Source organism: Misgurnus anguillicaudatus, chromosome 7 (assembly GCF_027580225.2).
Source record: "Misgurnus anguillicaudatus chromosome 7, ASM2758022v2, whole genome shotgun sequence".
Taxonomy (NCBI): Eukaryota; Metazoa; Chordata; class Actinopteri; order Cypriniformes; family Cobitidae; genus Misgurnus; species Misgurnus anguillicaudatus.
The window spans coordinates 26,665,251-26,684,098 of NC_073343.2; the positions used below are offsets into that span (position 1 = coordinate 26,665,251).

Below are 18,848 nucleotides of genomic sequence, written 5' to 3' on the forward strand. Positions count from 1 at the left end.
CCTATAGGGCACCAGGCAATAAGGGGGCACCAAGGGCTCCAGACTCTGACCAAATGGATTTTTTGACACAGCACAAAAAGTTTTTTAAAGGAATATTCAATTTTTTTAAAAGGAAAATCCAGATCATTTACTCACCACCATGTTATCCAAAATGTTGATGTCTTTCTTTGTTCAGTCGAGAAAAAATTATGTTGTTTGAGAAAACAATTTTTAATTTCAATTTTAATGGACTTTAATAGAGCCCAACATTTAATACTTAACTCAACATTTAACAGTTTTTTTCAATGGAGTTTCAAAGGACTATAAACGATCCCAAACGAGGCATAAGGGTCTTATCTAGCGAAACGATTGTCATTTTTGACAAGAAAAATAAAAAATATGCACTTTTAAATCACAACTTGTCATCGAGGTCCGGTCGTGATGCGCCAGCGTGACCCCACGCAATAAATCATGACATCAAGAGGTCACAGAGGAGGAACGCGAAACTCCGCCCCAGTGTTTACAAGTGTGGAGAAAGAGGACCGTTCCTACGTTGTTGTGTGTCAACTGATACTAATTAATGTTTTTGTGTCAGTTTATTGTTTAAAATGGTCCGCAAATGTGCATTTTATATATGTAACACGTGACCTCCCTACGTCACTACGCATTTACGTTAGGTCGCGCTGGACCGGACCTAGACGAAAAGTTGTGGTTTAAAGAGCATATTTTTATCTTTCTTGTCAAAAATGACAATCGTTTTGCTAGATAAGACCCTTATGCCTCGTTTGGGATCGTTTAGACCTTTGAAACTCCGTTGAAAAAAAACTGTTACGTGTTGAGTTAAGTATTAAATGTTGGGCTCTATTAAAGTCCATTAAAATGAGAAAAATCCTGGAATGTTTTCCTCAAAAAACATAATTTCTTCTCGACTGAAAAAAGACATTTTGGATGACATGGTGGTGAGTAAATTATCTGGATTTTTCTTTTAAGAAAATGGAATATTCCTTTAAGCACTCGCGAACAGTGTTGGGGGTAACGCATACAAGTAACGTGCATTACATAATAATATTATTTTTCTTAAGTAACGAGTAAAGTAACCCATTACTTTTTAAATGTACACATTAATATTTCAGTTTCTTTTTTTAAAAAGTAATGCAAGTTACTTTTCAGTTTAATTAATTTGATTTAAAAAAATTCTGATTAAAACTAAATGTAGTGCACATAGAATTACACACTATGTGCATGAGCGGGAACAGTTTGAGTCAGAAACGGAGATGGCAGGCCAGAGCTTGACATTTTTGGATGGAAATATGCAATTTCAACACTGCTCACGAATGTGTACAATATAAACATAGTTGCTGTAATGGCATGAAAAATACTCTGTAAAAAAAATTCCGTAGAAATTATAGTGTTACTTGCAGCTGGTTGCCGGTAACTTACCGTAGATTTAAATTTATGTTATTTACTGGCAAGAGTTTGTTCAAAGTTAAATAAATTTTAAATATTAACAAGTCTTTATATTTACAGAATAAAACTATACAACAACAGCCTCATGCAAAGCATTCTGGGAACCAGAAATCATCCTAAACCTTTTTTTGTTTTTTTGATTCAGATTTTGTTTCCCAGAATGATTTGCTTGATGCTGTTATTTTAGTTTTAGTTTGTAAAGACAAAGACTTGTAAATGTTTAATGTTCATTTAACTTTGAACAAAATGTTGCCAGTAAATAACATAAAGTTTAATCTACTAATGTTACTGTAATTAATACAACCTTATAGTAAAGTGTTACCGATGGATGGCATGTGTCCCAAAAATGATTGATGCTTTAATGTGCCATAAATAATTAGATAAAGGCTTTCCATTTTAACTAATATTTGATTGTATGATGACAAACAAATTTTTTTAAAATATTTGCTAAAAAAAATCTAAATGCTGCTCGCCCATCTAAAACCCAATGCCACATTTCTAGGGTGTCATGGGTGGTTGCCAGGGCATTGGTACTGTATGTAGTTGCAAATGTGTGATTTTTTGGTCCCTATACTGTATATTGTTGCCTATTTGATCAAGTCACATTGCTCATAGCATCTCTGCTTAGCAAACTGCACACAACCTTTACATCTATTATCCTGTCTTTAACTTCCCAACACTACCTAAGATCAATAGTAAAACTAATTATGATTTCAATCTCAGATCACTAAGTGCTAGTATTATAAATTTCACACTTTGTATCAGTTGTAAATACCGTTTAGACAAACTTAGTGCCAAGACAGTTTTTATTCTGCATCATATTAATTTCACCCAGCTTATCCATCGTCTTTATTAATCAGTGCAATATCTGGCAGCCACAGTAACGTGGAAGAATGCCAGCAGACACCTTGTCATCCGTTAGACGGCCACGGTGTCTTTCGCTGTGCGGGATTTACTCCGCAAGCTTATCGGTGGTCGACAGTGCTGACAGTGATAAGACTCATCATCCTTCAGTCATTGAACTGGCCCTCAAACAATTCAATCTGCTCGATTTTGCATCTCGAAATAATGAACCCCGCACAAGTCTATATGATGGGTATACTTTGGAGTATTATTGCACGGTGTACTTTGTGCATTTCCAGATTAAAGTTTGTTAAACATTACAATCACCTGTGTCAAAATTGTATTGTATCACACACATGGCAAAAATCTGAAAATCCTAAACAGCATCTGCACTCCCTCCAATTTCTGATTTATAGCACCATCTGTCCTTAAACAGATGGTGATGGCTGATTGATTCATTGATTTTGTAATTTAATTAAATCCACATGGTTGTGGCTCACCTGTGTGTCTTGTAACTGCCAACTGGATTGCAACTATGATTAGGATTAAAAACAATCTTTCGGGCATTTATTATAAGTAGTCACTGTGGTATTCAGGTTATTGGTTTGAAACATCTTGGCAATAGTTTTAAAAGCAGACAGAAGCGATTAAACTCTTTAAGGAATAGTTCCACTCAAAATTAAAATTCATGCATCCTTTCGGCTATTTACATAAGAAAATTTTGAAGCAACTTTATACATTATGCAATGCTACTTCAGTGACCATGTCTTTCTCTACAAAGAACCATAAAAGTGCTGCTTGTTAGCCCATCCATTTTGTGCACTACATTCAAAGTCTTCTGAAGCTGTACAATGTTTTTTTTTTTTTTTTGTAAAGATAAGACTGGAATTTAGGCCTTCACTGAAACCGCTGATCAGCTCTCTCTTCAGAAAACTTGAAATATGGTGCATGAGATGTATGGATTAGGAGCAGAGGTCTTTAACATCATTCAAGCTAAGGACTCCATAATGGTTACAGAGGAGGAGCAGGTACATCAAAATATCAAAATAAGTATCAAAATAAGACTGAATTTTTTTGTTAGGATTGTTACATCACACACTGTAAAAAAGTTAAAGTTGGATCTACTTCAAGAGCAGCTATTGTCCGATTTACGTTTTTTTTTATTTCCTTTGGTGTGTAAGTGTTTATTAGTACATGTTAACGATATGCAAAAGGTACAAACCCCAAAGTAAACGATGAAGTGAGTTATCATCTCCAACGTAAATCTCTTCTTGGACTACAACAAACACACGGATTGTAGGCAACAGTTTACTTCCTGGGATTGGTGATGTAGACAAGACCGACATTATCATAAGTTAACACCTGTTAGCATTGCATTGTGAGCGAATCTTTCAAACATGGTAAGGAGCGTCACATTTCCGGCTGACGTCAGAGGTATTCAGGCCAATTACAGTAGAAGATAAGTGAAATCTGGAGCTACAAAAATGTACGCTAATGTGTTTTTAACCATAAACCACACAAACACATTGTATTATACCAAATACACAAAATAACGTTGTTTTTTGCAATGAAATGGGTGTTCTTTAAAAAAGTGAAAAGTTGGATCAACTTAAAAAATTATTTCAATTGGTAACATCTATATTTTTTTACTTAAATTTTTCACAAAGTATTTTTAGGTGTTACCAATTTAAGTAATTTTTCACTTTTTACAGTGTACTTCAATTGGTAACACCTAAAAACTTTAAGTTTTTACAACTTAAATTGTATCACTTACAGTAAAAAAATGTATGCTTAAAACAAAACAAAAAACAGCCTTCAACACCTAAATATAAATGTAAGGTTTTTCAACTTAAAGTGAGAAAATTTAAGTTGAAAAAATGTAAGTTTTTTAGGTGTTACCAATTGAAGTAATTTTTCACTTTTTACAGTGTACTTCAAGTGTACTTCACCTAAAAAAAAACGTAAATTTTTTCAACTTAAATTTTCTCACTTTAAGTTGAAAAACCTTACATTTATATTTATTAAACATTTATTAAAGTTTTTACAACTTAAATTTTCTCACTTACGGTAAAAATGTATAATTAAAAAACTTTTTTAAAAATACTTCAATTAGTAACACCTAAATGTAAATGTAAGGTTTTTCAACTTAAAGTAAAAAAATGTAAGTTGAAAATGTTTCATTTTTTGAAGCTTTCACTTTTTTCACTTAACAGACTTTCACTTTTTAAAAATATTTTTTTGTATACACAGTCTGTTAGCATACAGCTTAACATTAACTAATTACTGAATTAATTAATTACTAAACATTTATTTTACTGAATTGTTTTTATAGTGGGAACTCATTTTAATCAGGTTTTAATGTTTACTATTATCCTATTAATGCATTTTTGTTTGAAGCCTCGTTTCATTTATCCAAAAAATGTCATGCTTTAGCAGAAGCCTTTAATCCAAAGTGAATTTTCTTTTTACTTCACATGGTCACTATATATTCATAGAAAAAAAACTGAATAGGGCTTTGCTGCTAAATGAGACTATCCAGGGTCAACTATTCATGTAAAACTAAAAAAATGACCATTTGAGCATTTGACTGAGGTATTTTTAATAATCAGTATCAGAAAGTCATTTCTAGTTGTAATAATGTTTGAGGTTGCTATCATCATTACAGTCATCACATATCTACCTCAGTCTAAGTAACTTTTGGTGAGTGCCCTATGGGACGAGAAATATAAACTAAAATTATGACTATATGTGATGACTATTATGATGATAGCAACCTCAAACATTACTTTTGGTTACACATTAGGCAGATGGAGCAGAGTCTGTGCTCTTATTCCTGCCTCTGTCTCTGTGTGTCTCTCTCTCTTTCTCTCCTTTCTCTCGCCACACACAGAGGTCCCCCTTCGACCCTGACAATTTGGCTACATCAACCCCAGGATTATGAGTAATGCATTGAATCTAAAATTGCAAAAGTAATCCTCTTAATTCTCCGCATGTAGCAGGATGTTGGTTCAAACGGACCCACTGGTCCTATTGAAAATGGCTGGTGAAAGAAAATACTTTAAACACAATGACTCTGTGTCATTTTTATATGTTTTTCAATGTGTTTATTTAATAATTGAACACACAATACTATTCTGCCTTGTCTTGAAATGGATAGTTCTGGCAGCAGGAGGCACTTAAAGGATGGAGATTGCAATGCTCTTCCTTTTGCAGAGGATAGAAATCACAAACTATTTTTTTTTACTTCTAACGGTATATATTACATTTATAACAGTATTGTTGGTAATCCTTTTCTGATACTTCGTTTCAAACCATAGTTTTTGTGTTACATCCTATCAGCTTAGAGCACAAACTGATATTACATTTCGAAACCTCCACTGTGGAGGACAGTTACATCAGGTATTTTCCTAAAACATCTTTCCTAATCTTGTGATTTCGGTGGGTAATAAGATTGCCCGTGGATTTGTGGGCTGACTGGACTTTTACACCAAAGTGATGAAATTAGTATCACGTTTTACATTACAAAGATTCACAGGCTGATTTTATTGTTCTGCGTGTTGTGTCGGGAGCTTTATTTTATGATTTGTGTTCAGCTGTTGTGTTAAACATACAAATATTATTCATGCTTTGTAATGCAAATGATGCATGATCTGTGAATGACACGATGTTTAGTTGTATAATGATGTTAATGTTTAGAAATAACAGGAAGCGATTGCCTATAAAACATAATATGCCTCATATATTTTTTTTAATCATTAAGACTTAAATGTGGAGTTTGTAGGCTAGAATCTTAAAATACAATGTAAACAATACTATTTTGCAATTGTTCCTCCATTACGCATGCTGAGGTGGAAATGCAAAATATCTCCAATGCAATCAATTGTTTTCTTTAAATGTGTCTGTGTGCACGCGCGTGTGTGTGTGTGTGTGTGTGTGTGTGTGTGTGTGTGCGCACGTGCGTGCGTGTGTGTCAAGGTAGACAGAGAATGAGAAAGTGTAGAGAGAGAGCCCATATTGACTTCTCCAATGTGCAATAAACATTATTTTGTGAAATGTGCTTGCAGCAAAATTGTACATTCAAAATCAAGATTGTACATTCCTCAAATACTAAAAGGAAAATAATCCAGCAGTTCTTATTGAAATACTCGAGAGGTTTTGAAGATGGCAAATATGATTAAAAATAAATAAAGCATAACACTGTTTGTTGAAGTAACTAATGGTAACACTTGAAGGGATGTTCATAAGACTGACATGACACATTCACAATCATGACATGACATGTGCTATGAACATGAAGGAGATTTTCATGCATGTTTATTATGACAACTGTCATTATGTGTCATTCGTTCAATTATGTAATTTTCAATGCGAAGATGATATTGTTTGAGATGTTTTTGTTATGACAACTTGACATAAACCAATACATTATAACTTGTCATGACAACTGACCACTTTTTACTAGTGATACAAATTGAATTTGTTATTAAAATGTCATTAAGTGTTAATATTCTGTCATGTAGTTTTTTAACAGCGTCATGAATATTTTTCTTGACCTCAACTACAGTGGTACAATATAATTTGTCATTAAAATGTCAGTAGTTTTATAAAAACATCATGAATATTTTTCAGTTCATAATGTTTTTTAAGTTAAAGTCAATCATTCAATAATAATAATAATAATAATTGATAAAATTATATTTAATTGCATTTGGAGACTGATTCACCTAAAGTTAAATGAAAACTGTATAATAATGGGTTAAGCCATGCAGCGTTGGGTCCATATTGCTGCAAAGTTAATTACATTAAATTAAAATAATTAAATATTTTGTTAGTTTTTTCTTTTATGTCAGAAATTGTCAGAACCCTCTGTGTGAGGAAAAACAATTTGTTAGTTGTCAGTTTTTCATGTATTGTGCACATACATAAAATTAAGTATAATATTTTGATGCGTCTGTTGCATTTTGTTAAGGTATTTAAAATTATTTGACATAGTATTAACACTTAATGACATTTAAATGACAGTTTAATGTAATGTTAAGCCATAAAGCTATGTTTATGACAGATTAATGACAAGTTATGATGTATTGGTTTATGTCAAGTTGTCATAACAAAGACAATTTAAATAATATCATCTTTGCATTAAATAAATTACATAATTGAACAAATGACACTTAATGACAGTTGTCTTAAATGTGCATAAAATCTCCTTCATGTTCATGACACGTGTCATGTCAGTCTTACGAACACCCCTTCAAGTAAAGTGTTACAGTAACTAATTAAAGGTGCACTATGTACATTTTAGCAAGTGGTGAGGTTGCGAATTGCAACCAACGGCTCAGTCCACTGCTCACCCCTCGCTTTCAAAACGCATAGAGAAGCTACGGTAGCCACCACCGGAAAAACATGTTATCGTCAGAGACAACTTCCGTTAAGGGCTTCTGTAGAAACATGCGGCACAAAATGGCGACTTCCACATAAGGGGACTATCGGTGTATGTAGATAAAAATGTCTCATTCTCAGGTAATGAAAACATAACGGTTCATTTTAAAAAGGTCTTTATACACCCCTGAAAATATAGTTTTGTATGTTATTTTGCATTTCTGTCAAGAGATCATTTCAAATATTACACACTGCACCTTTAATGTCTTGTCGTATGAAACGTTTTGTATTGACAGAGTAAGGTCATGCCAAAGATTGCAATCAGCGTGAAATCAAACAATGAAGATCCTAATCTCATAATTAGATTATGAGACTTTTGCCTGGACTCCTTAGGCAGGAGTTTTGTTGCCCTATCAATATTCAATAAAAATGTATATTTTTTCTCTACATTCTCATTATTATTTCTTATGAAATACTATTAGTATAATACCAGCAAACTTTCAAAGCAGCAAAATGTCTATGTAAGAGATGTAACAGAAATCGGGTGCGTAATAACATCTGCTAGCTGCCATCGCCATAGATAAAACAGACTGTCTGTTAAATCATACAGCACCTGTCTCGCTGCTAAATCATGCTGGGGTCCTCAGGCCTCCCTGTCTGTTGCTCTATTGATAACGCACTAACCTGACATATTTCATTACGTCCCTTTGAAGAAGAGTTGATCACTTTGTACTACAATATTGTTTGAAATGTCACAGACGTCACGATGTGACATATTTGTGCGAGACGTTAATTAGCATTGGGGTTCATAGGGATTAAAGGCTGACCTGTTTCTGTTCTGGTTTGTCACGTCTGAACTTTGTCATTATTTATCAGAAATGAAATGCTTGGTCCTCATGAAACAAAACTGACAATTCTTATTTTTTTAATGGAATATTGCAGTGTTTATTATAAACAATATTTTTTTAATTTATGTGCCCTCTTAAACTTTAATCAAAATTTAATTGTGGCGCTCACACTACACTTTTCTTTTTATTGACTTCATTTCACTTTACTTTTTCATGCATGCGAATGCATCAGACCGGAAACGCAAGCTCGTGTGAAGATATTCCGCATTTCGCTGCGTATCAAAGTTAAAGTCTGGTGAATTCTGACCTGCGAATTTGTATCATGTGGAGCAACCCTGTATCACGAAATTATGTAGGCCTACCTATAGTCACGTAAATTTGTGAGTCTTTTCCGTGACACTGACACGTTTTTCCGTCTTTTTGCGTGAACATGTCACGCATTTTTGTGTGACTGTCACGTATTTGTTACTCATCAGTTTTGTCCTATAAACGGTTGATGCTTCGGTTTAGGGTTAGATTTGGTGTTTGCGTTAGGAAGTCACTTTAAGTATTGGTTTATACCTTTTTTCATTATCTATTTTTTTTATATTTTATGATTTTTAAACCATTGTCGCCTGGCATTGGGGTTAGAGTTGGGTTTGGGTAAGGATGTAATTTTATGTAAATCTAACCCTAAACCGAAGCGACAATGGTAAGAAAATAGGACAAAACTGTTGAGTAACAAATGTGACATGTTCGCGCAAAAAGGCGGAAAAACATGTCAGTGTCAAAAAAAGACTATAGGTACGTAATTTTGTGATACTGGGTTGTGTGGAGACATGTGACCAATAGAAAACCCGTACGTCATGGGATGACCTTTCTCTCCTGAAAAGTAAAGACGGACAAAGCGCTCCCCGGCCATATTCACAGTAACTTCCGAAAAAATTTGGCATGCTTAAAGTCTAACGTGACCGCTCCTTAAGGCAGACCATCCCTGTCCCGCCCCTTCCAACTATCAGTCTGTGACTTTCATTTTTAAATAAAATGCTTACATTTCAATATTCATTCAATTCACAGTTAAAACACACGCCGTGTCTGATATTTTCCTTGTTTGATATTCCATTTCACTCGGAAATACGGAATACGGAAATAAAGTTTATTGTGAATTTCTGTTCACGGGGACTTTAAAAATGTGTGGTCTAGCTTGTGTACTGGCTTTGATGACATCTATACTAGAATTCCCTAGCAATAGCAGATTTAATTTAAATCAACATTTTCTTTTCCGAAGAAATAAAAAACAGTATCGATGACTCATTGTGCACTACATTGTGTCTTATTAAATGCTCTCTGAAATGACATTCACATTTCCACTAACATTCCCTTTCACTAAAATGCCACCTGAAACTGTAGCAAGTAGCAAATTATGGTTAATGAATCTGACATACTTAAAATATTTACGCTATTTATTATTATATTTTTAAATACATGTTTTAATGTAACATAAATAATGAAACAGCAGTAATTGTGTCTTTTATACAAAAAAAGGGTACAGTACAGTACAATTATGCTATGAATATCACCAAATAAATCCCATCAGCCAATGTTACAATGATCCTGTTTATCCTTTCCTACCTCCTCCCTTTATTATAACCCAAAACTGTATGTGGTGTACCAGTCATTAATATTGAGGGAGCTCTAATCTCTGTTTTATTGCGCATAGAGCTTTAAGCCCTCTCCGGCTGAAACGTTAGCATAGAAAACAATCTAATGGGTTTCTTTTGCTAGCGTAGCCTTATGTTGTCACCACATGGCTGCACAGTCTGAACCCCAAAAACACTAACGCTGCTGTACAGTGAAAAGTTATGAGTCATTGAAAGGTTGCTCGCTGGGAGGCCAAGCGTCCTCAGACTGCTGTCTAGCAAATATGTTTGCCCTATTAAAGGGAAAAGACGAATGCAAATGTTTTTATGTGGTAGCTTTACAGTTTTTTGAAGATATGTAAATGTGTAGCTCAGTGGTATTTGTGCAAAAGGTCATGGGTTCAAACCCAGGGAACACAAATACTGATAAAAATGGATCACTTTGGATAAAAACATCTGCCAAACATATAGTGGGACATTAAAGCTAAAATCTTAGTTTAAACATTACATTCATGATTTTGGATTATGTAAAATAAAGAAATGTTATATTAGATAAACTATTTCAGATATTTGCACTAAGTCACTGATTTGTGACATTGATCGTGCAGCTCCTTTATACAAAAGGTCAGATTTCCTTGATTTTATTCAAGCACACCAGATGCTCACATTTTCACATCACGCTAGTATAACATGGATCATCAGGTTTTGCACAAACTTGTGGAGTCTGTGCCAACTCCAGAAAATTCTGTCATTAAAGTAAAAGGACATAACAAATGCTGAGAATTTCTGAAGTTTACGTCAAAAACCAAATCTTCATTTATTTCTTTTTGTAAGTTATGCAAATTAGATATGATCTGTAGATTAACCTAACCCTACAAAGTATTTATTTCAAACCATGTTATTACAAGTGAGTCAGCACAGCACACCTGCAAGGCTAAAGCTTCTACAGTAGCTCTGCAATTGGTAGTCACCACAATGCATCACTGTGTGTTTGCATACAATTGAAGTCTGTTTAACTGTTACATTGCCAAACTACTGTGACAGCTTTAATTGTCAATTAACTTTTCAGGGGTTACATTCTTGCTTCAAATTTTGGACGACCCCTAAAACATAATCAGGAGTTTATGATGGGGAGACTGCAGATGGTCCATTTAAACTTAATTTTTGTGATTTTTATTGGACAAAATCAGGTTTATGTCAGCCAAAGCTGAACCAAGACTAAATGTTTCATAGTCTCTTCCACAATAAAATGTATAAAGTAAATTTAAAATCTAGTAGGGGTGCGCAGGGCAAAAACTAACGCGGGGTTAGTTGTAACACGAACTGTTTACATTGTTGCACAAGGTTGAGCGTTTTGTTTTGTTTTCCAATATTTTTTTTCAAGCTGCCAAAAGACTATCTCCCGCAAATTATTGGTAATGTTTAATGTTTTTCCAGAGAGTCATTGATGAATGAGTGTTTTGGTGGCATGCAAACAATTTTTTATCATTTGGTTTTTTCGGTTTTTAAGTTGGGTGTGTAAGACCAAATCCAATGTTATGTCATATTAATCAGTGTCTTGTTGACTAAAACATAGCATCGTTTTGAAATATGTCTGCAGCTCTTAGCAACTTTTTGGTGGGCTTGAAAATATTTTGACCCAGCGGGGTTACAGTAATTGTAACGCTGTTACAACTAACCCCTCAGCACTTACGATATGAAAACCGCTAACGTTAACGTAATTCTTGCCGTTGTTTTAAAGGTGCAGTGTGTAAATTTCAGCGGCATCTAGTGGTGAGGTTGTGAATTGCAACCAACGGCTCAGTCCACTGCTCAGCTCTTGCTTTTGAAACACATAGAGAAGCTACGGTAGTCGCCACCGGACAAACATGTCATTGTTGGAGACAACTTAGTAAAAAAAGTTTGTCCGTTAAGGGCTTCTGTAGAAACATGGCTGCACAAAATGGCGGCTTCCATGTAAGGGGACCCTAGGTGTATGTAGATAAAAACGTCTCATTCTAAGGCAATAAACACATAATGGTTCATTATAAAAAGGTCTTTATACAGCCCTGATAATATAGTTTTGTATATTATTAAGCATTTCTGTCAAAAGATTCTTCTAAAAATGACACACTGCCCCTTTAAATAGGCTACACACGAATGATTGCTGGCTGCCAACAAAATAAATGTGCTTGTCTTATCAAAAATTGTGTGTCAAATTTATTTTGTTCATATCTGTAATATTGATTGAATAAGGTCACGTCAAAGATAGAAATCATAATGAAATGAAGGGCTAAAATCAGACTTTGATGCTCATTAACTCAGAATTTGATTTTGAAACTGTAGTTTGGTTATTACAGACTGGGTCACATATAAAAAATGTTTTGTCATAATTGTGCTGCTTTTCTCACATATTTAGACATTTGTATCCATTTATAATTGAACTATTGTTAGGAAAGGGCTGGATGAATGAATACATTGTGGATACCCATCTATTACAGACAGATATATAAACAATATCCACTTCAAGTAGACAAAATAGTATTGAAATATTTCCCTGCAAACTTAATTTTTAGCAAGTGTTACAACTAACCCCCTACCTGTTACAATTAACCCCATCTATGGGGTAAGTCACATTTGGTGTAATTGTCCAAGAATGGTAAGTAATAGAAACAAACTTCAAATGTTCATTTGTAGCAGAGATGTGTGTGTCGCTTGTGTAAAAATAGAATTAATCAAACTCAAATATTTTTTGAATGATTGAGCCAAAACCAAAAAGGTTTTTCTATACTGTACAAGTGCATGAATCACATCAATAATGATCATTTTAATGGCTTTAATAAGCATTAAACATACAGTACACACAAGCGTTAATTTATACAAGATGTAACAGGGAATCCCCCTTTGATCACCCAAGGAGTTCTTGGCCTAAAAAAACAGATGAAGCAATAGATGAAATTTGAATATGTGAGTATCTTAGTCTGTAGCCTAGCATTTGCTGTCTTTCTACAACTGCTGGGTCAGAGTCAGCTATAATGCTGCAGGCTAGCACAGAAAAGCTGCATTTCATAACCGTACGACAGACTTATCAGCAAGTCACGTATTGAGGTACAGTTTGCTCCAACAACCATTACAACGGCTTTATGAGAAGACTTGAATAAGAAATTTGGCACTAATCCTAATAACAAGCTACAGCATTAAATAGCTGCAAAGGAATCCTCTTTTGGATTTGTGATTTATACTGAGGTGTTATTATCAAACCCTGTAAGTATTGGATGTGAGGGGAGTTTAACCCTTTAATTTATGAATTATTCAACTTTTCCCAACAAGAATAAAGAAGCCATAAAATAAATGTGTTCAATCTGAATTTAGGTAAAGGCCTGAGAATGTGGAGTGCAGGATGTTGGAGGAAAATGGTACAACCAGTGCATGTCGAATATGATGCAGGATGTAACGCACCTCACTGCTCCTCTCAACAGGTGACTTTATAGGAGGATGGTGAATGAATGATGGAAGTTGGACTTGAAGGAATCATTTTACTCAACGAAAAATAATATGGATTTTTTTTACACTGGCACAAGCACTAAAGACTAAATTAGATTTTGATTCATAGTAAAATATAAGTGAGATTTTCAGATTCTCAGAATGTGGAAAACAGTTGAACCCCAGAATGTGACATGGTGGAAATATATTTTCTCTCTCTCTCTCTCTCTCTCTCTTTCTCTCTCTCTCTCTCTCTGTCACACAATACAATATTACCCAAAAGAGATCTAATGACTTAAAGAGATACCTCTCATGCCATGTCAAGTTCTCTGTATGATACCTGGACTGTTGCTTTATATGATGTCTGTAAAATAAAATAGCTAGGCCTACTATTAAATGCTTATTTTACTAGTATACGGGGTAACTATATCAATGACATGAATGCATTATTCTTACCAATGTGCTCACATAATTTACAGCACTAAAAATGCACCAAGCTACATACAGTTCGGTCCAAGCATCTAATCGTAAACACATATTTTTGCTGTGCCTGTTTAGGTGTGGGAGAGAAAGGTCTCACCCACGAAGGGCATCCAGTGAGCCAAAAGATATCAAATTGCTTTTACGCTTAGCAATATCAATATTCTTGATTTCGGGTCTTATGAAGCTTTCATGTGGGTTATTTAAAGCTTCGAAAAGACTGTCAAAACCAAAACGTGCAATTCATCAGGCTGAATCTGCTTCTCTATCCATAAAAAATATTTATTAATTGAATACATTGAAATAGTTTTAAACTTAAATCTACAGCTGATGTATCCCTCCAGAGATATTAATTATATTATCTTGTGTAATTCAAACCAGGCTCACTCACTCAGCCCAACTACAGTACTGTAAGTAACCATCAGCCAGTCCAGAATTTTAAGGAAACCTCCAGCTTTCCAGCACATTGCAATGCACAAGCACACCTTTCCGTCCAGTCTTTGATGTCAAAATATCCATGGGTGCTGAATGGAGGGCACACTCACCCTAAGAGGACCATCAGAGGAGGAGAGGAAGGCAGTGAGACCGTCAGTCTCCGGTGGCGATGAGACATATCCGCTTCTTCAGCAGCGCACCCGTGAGGAGCGCGCACAGGGGAGCCATGCGAGGCGGTCGGCTGCAGCAGCTTTGCCAGACGCGCAGCAGTGAGGGACGCCGGAGCTGCAGCGAGCAGACACCCTCAGACGCGCACACGCGCACGCACACTCTCGCACACACGCGCGGGGTTCGCGCCGTGTTGCACATCCACTGCGTTTAGTGCGTCAGATTGAAATCCACCACAAGGAGGCTTAAGAGATCAGATTCCAGTGAGCTTCGCTGTGTCCCACTTGATTTCTCACATCGTGGAGAGAGACATGCGTGAGCGCGCGCACACACACACGCGCGGAGTTGGCACGCACGCACACTCACAAGCGCGCAGATGCTGCTGCTGCTGCTGCAGACCCGGTGTGTTTGCAAGGGTGTGCGTGATAAGAGAGAGATGAAGGAGAAAGGGAGGGGTAGTTTTGGGAGACAAAATAAGAGAAAGAAGAGAGAAAAGGCGAAAAGGGGGCGTTTAGGGTTAAAGTTTTTTTGTCATTCCACAGAACAGCAGGAAAGACATACAGTATGCACACGTTATATAATCAGAAGGGTTGGTTAGGGATTTCAAAAGATGAGATGTAATAATTCGTCTCCGTTTTAATTGGTTGGCCTGTGTATTATCAGACTGATTACACCTCGTTACAAGTTGACATGATTTAAATGAGGACGGGATGGAGAGATTGCACGATTACAGTGTGAGTGGGAAAAATGAAATGTAAGGAACTGTAATTGGATTGTTAATTAACGAGTCAACACTGTTTTATAATTACCAGAATTCTTCTAGGCCTAAATCAATCTTGTTCACGCTCACACACGCACACAAACAAACAAACCACGACAGCATCCTGCATGCTTAACAGTACATGCTCAACATTTTCTTTTGCTTCCAAAAATACTAGATTGCTTTACAGATTCTGATTATTTTGCAATAGCTAAAAGTGTTGCTAAACATGCTCATAGATTTATGAACTTGTCTTCAGAAAAAAATAGGACTACAGCAGTAGCCACAGAGATTAGGGATTAGACTCTGCAGGTACCTGAGAGAAGGATCTTCTCCACCTTGTGCCTCAGGCCATTGTCTGTTATTAAAGTAAAATGAAACTGTTCCCTGAGAATATTTTTCATAATTCAGCAGGAAATATATGAAGAATTGTTCTATGCACAAGCACATCTTAGAGTTTAAATACACACAAAAATGATTTGTGAAGGGAGACATCATGACTCCACACTTTTTAAAATACTAGGATTTTCTAAAACTTATTTTTCTCAAACTCAGGTTTTTGTTGGTTTGACGTTTTGTGTGTAAACTACAAAAATCTGCAATAATGGTGACATCATGTGCATGTGTTAATTCAGTCTATACAGACGAGTATAACCGAAACAACAATGACCAGCATGATCTCACGAGAATTTTTACATATTTCACGAGTCGGCTAATTTGTATAAATTTGCACAACGTGAATCATACAAAAACATATGATTATCATAAAAAATAATAAATAAACCCCATCCCTAACCCCAGTGTTACAGGGCTAAAAGCAAATCGTACAAAATTGTATGAATGTGATTGTGTGAATTAATGCAAATTAGCCACAAATTTCTACGTTAGCGATATTTACATGAAAACCTTTTGTTTCAATCGGAATTAAATCATTCTGATTATTAAATCCTATCATAGCGTTTACATGAACACTTATTGATCATTTGACATGCGAACATTACACAAATATAGTTTTGCGCTGTTTCAAGATTTGCATACACCCATCCTCCTAAAATCGCATCTATTTCAGATCATAATTAATAAATGATGATCACACGGAGCTTTGTGGCATGCTGATTATCAAGCAGGAGCAAAAATATCCATTCACGTGTGCCCAAAAAGCGTGTTTGACTTCACGCATTGCTGCAGAGACCGCCGCGAGTCGAAAGCAAGTCCAAACACACGCGTTTGTGGATCAGAGTATAAATCATGGACTGACCGCACAACGTTGTCTCGTATCACTTTACAGATGATTGAAAAAGAAGATTAGGAAAATTTAAGAATGACAAGACAGCAAGCTTGGGTTCGTTTTGTCATTACGCCAATTCTACGTCATTGCACATGCGCATGCTCCACACTCCAGTCCAGTAGGTGGTGAAAATGCACCTTTGCATTTTTTTTTAAGTTGCCAGCCATCCCCAGCATTTTTTATGATTTTCACAAAAGTCCAATGCCTTCCACACTCTGTTAGATTAGATTCAAAGCGATGATCAAAACATCCAAAGTTCTTCTTGTTTGCCGTGAGGGGTTGCTTCTAGGTTTTATAAGTTGGGTAAGAGCACCACCTGATGGATAATAGCGGAAATATGGATTGCCGGAAAAATTTGTCATTGGCAGGAGAGCGTTTTCTCTTAATTGACAAGTTAACTCATCACTGGCAGGGAAAGAGTTAAGGGGATTTGCCAACCGCCATTAAAAAAGAATAGAAGAAGAAGATCACACATGTGCAGAGTGTCCCAGTTTCATTTAACAATCCGATCAAGTGTTTACATGTCCTTTTAAGCGGATTTCAAAAGGTATAAACCACCCCAGTTTGACACTTTTTATTCTGATTGAGGTGTTTACATGGAGCATCTTCATTCGGATTGAACATTTAAACTGATTACAATTGTCCATGTAAACGCAGCTCATGATGGTCTACAGGACTGTGTTTCTGCTGTACAGGGATATTGAGTTCATTAACACTTCTCCAACAAAATTTATAAAATATTGCCACTTTACCCAGGCCACTTGAAGTAAAAAAAATCTACCTCATTGTCCGTTTCAACAAAACAGCTTGATGCAATTTGTTTTCTTGATATTTGTATTTATCGAATATATGTGTGCACAGGTGTGTAGTGTTTCTTTACAAAGTAGCATTGCCATCTACTGGCCTGGCACACAAAATACAGTGTTTTTAGTTATGTTAATGAATTTGTGTAAACGTGAATATTTTTGAGTGTTGTCATGTATATTTAAAAAAAAACAGCCTTAGGGAGCGTGCACATCAAAACTTTTAAACCCATCTGAAAACGCCTGGAGGACGCCGAATGCCAGCTGTTTTTTCAGCTGAGCGCTTTGGTAGCTGTGATACTTCAGCTGTGAGCCGGTTGGTTGCTGTGGTAATGTCCCCCCCCTCCTCCACTGTGATTGGATGGCCGGTGAGAACTAACATTGACGAGCGGAGCTTTTCACCCAAAGTTTAATATTTTTCAACTTTCGGCGCTCTGGGCTAAGCGCGGAAAAAGCGCTGAGCGCCGTATTTCAGCGCGGAAGAAAATCGCTACACTGCAAAAAATTATTTTCAAGACAAACAATTCTTAGTATTTTTGTCTTGTTTTCAGTAAAATATCTAAAAATTCTTAAATCAAGATGCTTTTTCTTGATGAGCAAAGCGGCCCAAGAAAATAAGTCTAGTTTTTAGACCAAAAATATCAAATTTGTGTGATTTTGTGCAAAAAAAAAACAAGCAAAAAAATCTGCCAATGGGGTAAGCAAAAAAATCTTGAACATTTTTCTTAAACACTAAATTCGAGAAAACTTCAAGAAGGATTGCTTACCCCATTGGCAGAGTATTATTTTTTGCTTGTTTTATGCACAAAATCACACAAATTTGATATTTTTGGTCTAAAAAATTATTTTCTTATTTTCTTGGCTTTTTTGAAAAACGCTGAGCTTTCATTGGAAACAATTAAAAACATGCACCGAGCGTAAAAGTTTAGTGTGCATGCCCCCTTAGTGTAGGTTCATATAAACACTCAGCAACAAAACATAATGTTAAACATGTGCAATAAACACATGCAATACCAATATTATTTATTTAAACTAAGCACACTATTTGTCTTACATTTCCTCCATTGTATAACATGCCTGTATATACATATTGTCTATTTGTATATTGTTTATTTTTAAATATTTTTTTACAATTTTTTGTCTTTTTTATTATCTGTGCCTTGTCACTGTCATTCTGTTTTTGCTGTGATAGCTTCTGTCACCAAAACAAATTCCTTGTACTGTATGTGTAAACATATACCTAAAAGCTATTCTGATTCTTCTGATGTCAGGTTTTAAAGACAAAACGCAATCCATTAAAATATATTCATATTGTAT

General features: G+C 35.5%; 1 protein-coding gene across 1 annotated transcript in view; it reads right to left on the bottom strand.

The window, feature by feature from the left end:
• Positions 1-15,080, bottom strand: part of insyn2ab (inhibitory synaptic factor 2Ab) — a 52,506-nt gene extending 37,426 nt beyond the window's left edge. Inside the window, exon 1 of the mRNA XM_073869663.1 lies at positions 14,623-15,080. The gene's annotated coding sequence lies outside the window, so the exon portion shown is untranslated. The remainder of the gene's footprint in view (positions 1-14,622) is intronic.
• Positions 15,081-18,848: the final 3,768 nt, after the last annotated feature.